Genomic DNA, 10,073 nt, shown 5'->3' with positions numbered 1-10,073 from the left:
CTTCAAAAGATACAAGGGATAGATTTTTGCATAAGTACAATTTATTTCAATATGTGTTTTTGTCTTACACTGACCTTATGTGAGATTTGTGACTAGTAAATATCAGGGCATTTCTACTCTCAGACTGCTCTAGAAAATTCATTTCTGCCTAGTGGGTATGAAATTATGTGGCTGAATGTTGCTGCATCAAAGCTATGAATTGCCCTTCTTCCTTCGGTGGGTCTTATGCATATCTGATTTTCTGTGGAAGACAAACAAAAATACCATACGTGGTATATAAGGAAAACCTAAATGGAGATACTATTCTTGGTTAGAACATTAATGTAAATTACCACGAAATAGGTGTTCAGAACATCATTCTCCATTCATTAAAACTAAAAAAGACTTCCTGGATATGACAAAATCATTTACTAATTGGTCTTTAAGGGACAAGAAATGGCAGTCCAGTAAACTACTGAAGCACCTTCATGATAGCAGTCGTCGTAAGTTGAGAGTATCAGTTGATGTGGTTGAAATGAGAAAATCAGCAGATACCAGAAATAGAATAAATAATTTCCCTAAAATGACATATAGTTGTACATTCACATTTTTTGAATTTCGTCAGGCCTGAAAAAGTTTTAGTATGAAAATTAAGTGGTTAAAAACTTAAAAATCAACTGTTATAAGATGGCTACTTTAAGCCTTATGGTAACCAGAAAGCAAAAACCTGTAATAGATACACAACAGATAGGGAGAAAACAATAACCTAAGAAAATAATAACCTAAGTATATCCCTATAGAAAATCATCAGATCACAAAGATACAGAGCAAATGACTAAGAAAGGGCAAATAATTCTAAAACAGACTGGAAACAATGAAAAGGATGACAAAAGTAACTCTATACCTCTGTCATTGCTCACTTTAAGTATAAAGGGACTAAATTCTCTAACCAAAAGATAGAGACTGGCTGAATGGAAAGAAATAGAAGACCCAAGTATATTTCCCTTCCAGGAGACTCACTTTAGCTTTAAGAACACACTGAGACTGAAAGTGCAGGTGTGGAAAAAGATAGATCAAGCAACAGAAATGAAACAAAATCAGGGTAGCTATGCTTACGTGAGACAAAATAAACTTTAAGCCAAAGACTGTAGTAAGACACAGCACAGGTCATTATAAAATAAAGGGGTTACATTGTGCAGTGTTTTTAATTATGTGGTATTTTACAGAATGGCAAAAAGGTTTCCCCCCATTCTTGTTTTGGTAGGCATGAATAGTGTGTTTATATAACTCATAAAATACTTACCATTACTAAAAACAACATATTTTCCCATAAATATTGATGGTGTTTTTCCAAGTATTTTCGTGGTAGCTTGTGTAATGTTTATGGACATCTGTATCTTATGTGTTCCCTAAATGGCTAGTTGATATTTAAAAATCTATTTCTGTGTTTTGAGGATTGGGGAAAAAAGAACACTAAATGACAATTTGAGAAAGAGTTGCTTCCAGATTTTGATGTGTGTGGGAAAAATACTGTTGGGCAATGATAATCTTGGTAATTTACTGTAACAAATAGCCAGTAGTTTATTGAAACCACCTTGTACAGGCTAATAAATCTTTTCTACAGTATTCCGTTTTCTAACCTCTGGCTGTTACACAGTGCATATTTTATTTACATGTAATTTGATTTACATTGTTCTCTGCTATTTAAAGTCCCCAATGAATGAACTTGTCCTTTCAGGAAGGTTATCATAATATCCTTTAGTAAGATTCCTGATATTATTTCGGGGCAGCTTTTCTTTGTATACAATGCAAATGGTAGGCATTGCATATGTCACCGTTGAAATACTTCTGATAGTGGATTTAGTTCAAGTTGGGTTCTTTCTGAAATGTCTATTTTTGTGTAAGAAAACCTTACATTCTACTTTGATTTTTAGACTGCATTATGTGTGACTAAAAGTCTTATACACTATATATGCATTTACCAAATATAAAACACTTACTCATTTCCTGTTGGCAAAAGGTGGCTAACACGTACTTACAAACTGTTTGTAGTAAAGGTGTAGGTTTGTGTATTTATGTAGTGTCTATAACAAGAAGACGTTTACTTCTGCTTATTGCTTTTTGCGCTTTAGCTATATGGTAATCTTTTGTGCATTGCGTGTTGTTATGGTCAAAGACTGGATACATATGAGTCACTTACTTTTAAAAACCAGTTTTGTTGGATAAATATAGTAGTAGTGATCTATGTTTTTCAAATAAATATAATCTGTTTTCTCTAAAAAAAATAAAATAAAGGAGTCAATTGAACAAAAAGAATCTTTGGAATACTTATGTACCCAACATCAAAGCACCTCAATATATAAAGCAACTATTAATAGACAAGAACAAAAAGAGACAGCAAGACAATAGCAGGGGACGTCAATACTGCACTTTCAATAATGGACAAAAAATAATAAGGAAATAACAGATTTCAATGACATTTAGCAGATCAACTTAGAACATTCCATCCAACAGCTGCAGAAAACACAAGTCTTCTCACGTGCACAAGGAACATTCTCCAGTATGGATTATATATTGGGCCACAAAAGTCTTGATAAATTTGGTTGAAATCCTATCAAGCATCTTCTCCAACAACAATGGCATGGAACAGTTACAAGTACAAACCTAGAAAAATTACACCCATGTGAAAAATAAAGAACATGCAGCAGCATTACTCCTAATGGGCAAGACATGGAAATAACTTGTGTCTATTGTCAGATGAGTAGATAACGAGGTGCACATATAGAATATTTGCTGGCTATAATTAACAATACTATATTGCCTATTTGAAAGTTGCTAAAGAGTAGCTCTTAAAAATTCTTACCACATGTGCAAAGAATTGTAACTGTGAGGTGATGGATGTTAACTAAACTTACTGTGGTAAATGTTTTGCAAGATACATATGTCAAATCATTAAATCGTATACTTTAAGCTTATATAATGTCATATGTAAGTAATAGCTGATGAGAACTGGAAAGAAGTCAAATAAGCAGATTATTGGTTGCTTAGGCATGAGGATAAGACGATGAGAGTGGTGATAGCTGGAGTATGAAGTTTCTTAGGAGGTGATAAAATGTTCCATAATTGACAGTGGTTTGCTTACCTACATGTGAATTAGTTAAAAAGATACCAGTTGTATACATTCAGTGGGTACACTATATGGCATGTAAATCATATCCAAATAAAGCTGTTTTAATTTTTTAAAAAGATTTTATTTATTAATTTGACAGAGAAACAGCAGAAGAGAGAACACAAGCAGGGGGAGAGGGAGAAGCAGGCCTCCCACCAAGCAGGGAGCCCGATGCAGGGCCAAAGGCAGACACTTAACCACTGAGCCACCCAGGAGCCCAAAGCTGTTTAAAAAGAACTCAAAATAAGAAATTCCTGTATAAGAAAACCTAATACTAATGACAAATATCAAAGACTACATAAATTCAAGTAATAATTAAACACACACATACATGCACACACAGAAGATTTCATATGGAATTTGGCATTTCACTTTCTCCTCTGTTTTAATTTTTGTGATAATATAAAAATAATTTTTCAAAACACATATTCTGGAAATTTTGTCAAATTAGACATAATATATGGTATTATTAGCATTAGTTAACATCAGCAGGCTGATGTTGGGTGAAGAAAATGTGCGGGTATTAAAATCTGAAGTTTCTCCAAAGAATCAATAGAATGGGTATGCATGTATCTGTGTATATTTTTTATCCGTATTTCATAGATCCACAGATACAGAAATAGATACAGGCTTATCATATATAGAAATAGATGTCTATCTCTCATATAGAGAGTGGAAGATTTCCTTTAATGAATTTGCTAATGCGATTGTGAGAGCTGCCAGGGCTGAAGTCTGCAAAGAAGGCCATCAGGCTGGGGACCCAGGGAGGTGCTGATGTTGAAGCTTGAGAATCTGAAAACAGTGTGGCAACAGACATAGGTGAGTAGGGAAAAGCACTCTGAAATATAGAGGTAATTAGTACAATCTCTAGAATGGACTGTTTAGTAGGTGGTATGGCCTTATTGGGCTAAAACTTTAATATAAACTAAATGGAAAAATGCAAATAAATTCTAAAAATAGTTGAACATCTTATAAATTAGAATATTGGGACTGTATGACTAGTGCATACCTTCCACAAAAAGATAGGAAATCAGAATTGTGGTAGGATGTTTCATAATACTGATTAACGGTATCGTCAAGGACCGTATCCACCATGGATGTCACTGAAGGAGTAAGGAGCATTGCTACTTTAGGTCGAGATTCATAGCCCAAAAATGGGGAGTGATACAGTACGTAAGAATAAGGGCCAGGGATAAATGGAGAGCACAGAGTTTGAGAGCTTTGGGTAACAGAGCCACAAGGGAAGAGAGGACAGGATCCATGTTAGTTTCTTAGGGCTACTGTACAAGTGATCATAACTGGCTTGCTAAAGAACCCCAAAAATTGTCTCAGAGTTCTGGAGGTGCTTAGATGTCTGAAGCCAACCTTTTGGCAGGGCCGTACTTTATCTCAACGATTAAGTCTCGAAACTATCTTTGACCTTCCTTGGCTTGTAGATGCATCACTCTGCCCCCTGCCTTCCGCTTTACATACCTCTGTGTCTAAATTTCCCTCTTCTCTTGATGCCTGGGTGGTTCAGTGGTTAAGCATCTGCCTTTAGCTCAGGTCAAGGTCCCAGTCCCGCTCGGGCTCCCTGCTGAGTGGGGAGCCTGCTTCTCCCTCTGCGTGATGCTCTCCTGCTTGTGTGCTTTCTCTGACAAATAAATAAAATCTTTAAAAAAGTTATAAACTTATAAAACATCTAAATAAAGCAAAAATTTCCATTATTGCCCCCAATCAATAATAGTTTGATCTTCAGGCTTAACAATTTCTGAGGTTGAGGTGGAGCTTCTTCTTACACAGTTTCAGACTATAACACACACTGACACTAAAATATTTTGTACTTGGTTCATTTACATAAATATTGTCATATCAAACTTAACTGTCAGATTGCATTTCTTAATCAGTGCTATAGGAACCTGGCCTTTTTTTTTTTTTTTTTCTTAAAGATTTTATTTATTTATTTGAGAGAGCACGAGAGGGGAGAAGGTCCAAGGGAGAAGCAGACTCCCTATGGAGCTGGGAGCCCGATGTGGGACTGGATCCTGGGACTCTAGGATCATGACCTGAGCTGAAGGCAATCACTTAACCAGCTGAGCCACCCAGGCTCCCAGAAGCTGGCCTTTTCACACTAGTAGAGATGAATCCACTGCAATATGAAAAGACATCATATCCCACAAAAATTATAAAGACAACATCTTTGTTGAAATTCTCATGTTTATATAATTATAGTTGAAGGGATAGGTCTACTGTTATGCCTTTCATGCAGTGTGGATCTTTGTACACATATGACTTAACTGGTGGCTCTGGGACAGAATGTTGCACCATCATGATTTGCATTCTTACCCTGAATGTACAGTTTCTAAATTACCTATGAAAAACAAAACAAAATCCCCATAGTGTCCTAAGTACTATGCTTCCACTGTTAGAGAAATTAAACCGGGAAGCCATAGATGGAAGTGTCTGTAATGCCTCGGTAGTGTCTGAAAGGAAACCACATCTCAATTCTCGGTCATTACACTAGAATGGAAGAAAATGAACCTAAGAGCGAACACTTACAGTCAAATAGCCTTCCAAAATGAGGTAACTTCTTACAGTATATCCAGTCAAACACTGTCCTGGCTTCCCTTCCACATCCTCTCATTAAAAACCTCGCTCCTAGGGCACCTGGGTGGCTCAGTCGGTTAGGCACATGCTTTCCGGCAGGTCATGGCCTCAGAGTCCTGGGATCGAGCCCCATAGCGGGCTCCCTACTCAGGGGAGCCTGCTTCTCCTTCTCCGTCTTCCTGCCACTCTGCCTGCTTGTTCTCTCTCTGTCCGGTGAATAAATAAAACCTTAAAAGCAAAAACCAAGAACCCCATTCCTAGCTCCTGCAAGTGGAGCATACCTGAACTTTTGAAAACAAACCAGCTGGTGAAATTAACTCTTGGACATCTGAAGGTACATACTTTGATCTTTTAACACCACGTAGTACCACCTCTCAAGTTGAGAACGTTCTGTGGCCCAAACCTCTTCCCTTGCGGTCAGTGGGCAGAAGACTCCGTGTGACGTATTTCCGGGCCCCTTTCCGCCCACTCTCGCACATGCCTGCAGCATCTCAGTGCGACTCTGCGCTCACGTCCTCAGATGTAACCCTTAGTAATGGCTCCCCACAGCGCTTGCGCAGACAGAATTTCCCACCAGTGCTGCGCAGGCGCACGGAGCACTTGTGGTACACACCGCCCCACTCAGAGCCAAAACGTGCAGTCATGTGCTCCTCTTGTCACCAGTCGTGGTCTCCAACAGCACTACATCTGAATCCCATGTCAACCAGGCCCACACGCCTGAGCTCACAGTCAGGCAAGGTGGGACCAGAGACTGTGGACAGACAGTCCTCCTGCTGACCCAAGTTGTTGTCACACCTGGAGTTTTGATACCCTCTCCTTTTCTTCTTGCTAAAATTCACGCATAGGCACAAAGAGAATGCAGGGGAACCACTCAAGGACCTGAATAGGGCATCTTCCATAATGAAGAGTACCCCAGAAGAGGTGGGGATCAGAGACCGAGCCTGGGTGGCTCAGTTGGTTAAGTGTTGGCCTTCAGCCCAGGTCATGATTCCAAGGTCGTGGGATTGAGCCCTGTGTCAGGAGCCTGCTGCTCCCTTTCCCTCTAACTGCTGCGCCCCCTGCTTGTGCTCCCTCTCTGTTTCTCTTTTCTCTCCCTGTGATATACATTAATAAAATCTTTAAAAAAAAAAAAAAAAGAATTGTCCCTTCAGATTTGGTCACAAATGACCACTCAGACCATGAAGTTGTCCTCTTCTGCTCTTGTGCCATTCCCTGATTCCTCCTCAGAACAGCTCAGAGAGCAGAGTTCGGGGCTTATCTACTTCTGGGTTGCTTCGGTTGCCTTTCACTTTCCTGAGGCACAGACTCAGATAAAAGAGCACAGGATTTCCAATTTGGGTAGTCAGTTTACCTTTCTAGAGAAAGCAGTGCTTCCAAGGTAATACCTAGCATCCCTCTTTCCATTCCCAGGATGTCCCTTCATAGTCCACATTTTAAATTTTAATCAAGTAGACCCACCTTTGGTGGCTACACTGGAGAATGCGAGCACAGCATATCTGAGGTCCCACATGGACCATCTTACGTTAACACAAACAACTCCTGGTGAGTTCCCAGGAAAGAATTTACTATTCACTGTTCACTGTTGGGAGTTTACTGTACTGGTGAGTGTCCTGTCCTCACAAGGTCCCAGAAAAGACCACCATCACCATCCTGAAGGACCACATCCTGTCTTAGTACTTTAAATTTTACAGAAAGGAGGCTAGTGAGTGCTAATGTCTGAGCAAGTCTCTATCTGGAAAACAATGCATATACATTACGGCAATGTTGACTGAGCACTGATTCTGTGTTCACAGGGAAGTTACGGTGCACCACAGTGGGAACATAATATATGTGATGTGATTTCATCCCCAAAATATCCTGTGAGCTGGGCACTAGGTGTTCTGTAATAACCATGAAAATGTAGGTACTGGGCCTCCATAGGTGGCTGTGTGCTCTGTCTTCTGTTTCCCTATTGTATAATATAGGAGTGAAATATGAGATGAATGGAAAAATGCAGAAAGGGCAGATTAGTAGTTCTGAGAGTTCTCATAGTATTTATATTTTCTTAACAGGATAGAAAAATGTTTGACTTTTTAAGTATGTACCAGTTTTCCTGTACTTTGTAAACTCTCATTAGCAATATATGATGATTTTATTTATTTATTTTTTTAAGATTTTATTTATTGGACGGAGAGATCGCAAGTGGGCAGAGAGGCAGGCGGAGAGAGAGGGGGAAACAGGCTCCCTGCCAAGCAGAGAACCTGACACGGGGCTCGATCCCAGGACCCTGAGACCATGACCTGAGCTGAAGGCAGAGGCCTAACCCACTGAGCCACCCAGGCACCCCAGCAGTATATGGTGATTTTAATTCCTTCACACTGGTGTTATTTTTTTCTTTTGACATTTAGCCATTTTAGCAAATAGGAAGAGTCATCTCCCTGTAGTTTCCCTGCTTTCTAGGAGGAGCAGTTAATGAAAATGTGATATATATATATATATGCCATGTAATATTACTTATGACATAAAAATATATATCATAGAATATATTATGTACCATACATAATATATAACATCTATTTTAATATTTGTATTTATTTATCTATCTATCTAGATACCTATATCCAAAATACAGCCTTTAAAAAAGGACGTGCTTCCATTTGGGACAAAGTAGGTGAGCCTCGAGGATGTTATGTGACGAGGAATAATCCACACAAAATGACAAAAACTGTATTATCTCGATTATATCTGGAACCTAATAAAGTCGAGTCATAAAAGTAGAGTGCAGTTGTGATGGTCAGGAGCTGACTCAGGGCAAAATGGGAGATGTTGATCAGATGGTACACAATTTGAGTTATTCAGGATGAGTAAAATCTGGAGACCTTAAGTACAGCATGACAGCTACGATTATGTCCATTATTCCTTACCACAGTGTGAGGGACCCCGGGGGACTCCCACCGGGCTACCACAAAGGAGATTCCTTCTCTGGAGGGAGGAGAGGACCCTAGATGACCAATTCCTCTTTCTTTAAAGTGGTAGGAGACTTAGATTCTCGTGCTAGCCTAAACCCTATCTACATGGGACACCACAGGTTTTAAGAGTCCCTGGCAGAGTGTGTCCCCACTGAGAATGACCGGACGCTCCCATAGGGATCCAGGTAGCAGAAAAGTGAGGCTTAGTCTTGGGCCATCAGGTAGAGCATGGGTCTGTGCTGGCGGAGCAGGGTCCTCTGATGCAGGTGTGATGTGTCCTGTCCCTGAGCAGGGTTCTCTGGAGTAAGAAGCTTCCACTCAGTTAGCTCAGGTTACAGGTAGCCGTAGTTGTGGTCGTGATCATAGGCATTTCTGTGGGTCTTAACCTTTCACTGTAAATGGATTCTCTGCCCTCCTGAAGTAGCACTAAGGCAGGACCTAGTGTGGCAAGTTTTCATGGTCATTCTTGTTGCCACTTAGAGATTCTGCACTGACCCTGAGGGGCACCAGGCTCTTGAAGGACCATCAAACTTGTAACCATCCCCCTGTGGAACGGTGTTCACAACCCCACACCCAAGTAAATATTAGGTGATACAATATCTCGTATTGAAAGATACATATTCAAAGATACTTGGAGTGTCTCTGTGTTCTTCAGGAAACACCGTTTCGCTCCTGATTAGTCTCTGAAACTTGTCTGTTGGCACCATTAGTAATACATAATTGTATGGAGAATTATGTAATAATTATAAAAGCGTTCATTCCATAGCTGTCGTTCTGTATTTATTACTAGAATAGATTATCGAATTCACAGTTTTACCTACAATGGGACTGGCTTGTACTTGTATAGAACGCTCTGTGAGGCATGAACATATAAACAGCCGGTATAGAGAAAAACAGTACATTTTTCTCATAAGATGAGAAGATTCTGTAATTCCCCAGGACACAGAGAAGGACCTGGATACACAGGGGTCATCACTCAAAAGAATAAAGGGACTGGCAGTTGGGGCATATGCTTCGATGAAGGCCGATTTCACTTCACTCCACATAACCTAATGAAAAACAGAGAAATGGTGATGATGGAAGAGAGATGATAGAAAGCTACCAAGTTAATTTGGATCAACTTTTCTGTGTTGTGAACTTCGGACGGTCTTTATTAAGGATCTGCCTTTAATAATTACCAAGGTGTTTACAATGGAGACACAACTTACCAATGCAGTGATTGTGGGGGAGATGTTATCCGTGGGTCAAGTCCTAGTAAACAGCAGAGAACTCCGCTTCTAGAGAACCAGTACAAATGAAAGAAATGTGAGAAAGTCTTTCATCAAAGCTCAAGCCTTATTAAATGTCATTGTTTCCTTACTGGAGAGAAGACTTACAAATGCAAGAACGTG

The 10,073-nt window shown here is 39.7% G+C and overlaps 1 protein-coding gene across 1 annotated transcript in view; it reads left to right on the top strand.

The window, feature by feature from the left end:
- LOC116856126 (zinc finger protein 345-like) overlaps positions 1-10,073 on the top strand; it is a 53,511-nt gene that overhangs the window by 16,263 nt on the left and 27,175 nt on the right. The window lies entirely within an intron of this gene.

This window comes from Lontra canadensis, unplaced genomic scaffold (assembly GCF_010015895.1).
Source record: "Lontra canadensis isolate GAN:19392208 unplaced genomic scaffold, GSC_riverotter_1.0 scaffold107, whole genome shotgun sequence".
In the NCBI taxonomy this organism is placed as follows: domain Eukaryota; kingdom Metazoa; phylum Chordata; class Mammalia; order Carnivora; family Mustelidae; genus Lontra; species Lontra canadensis.
Note: the sequence above shows the minus strand (reverse complement) of the source record. Positions and strands in the feature narration are given on the sequence as shown.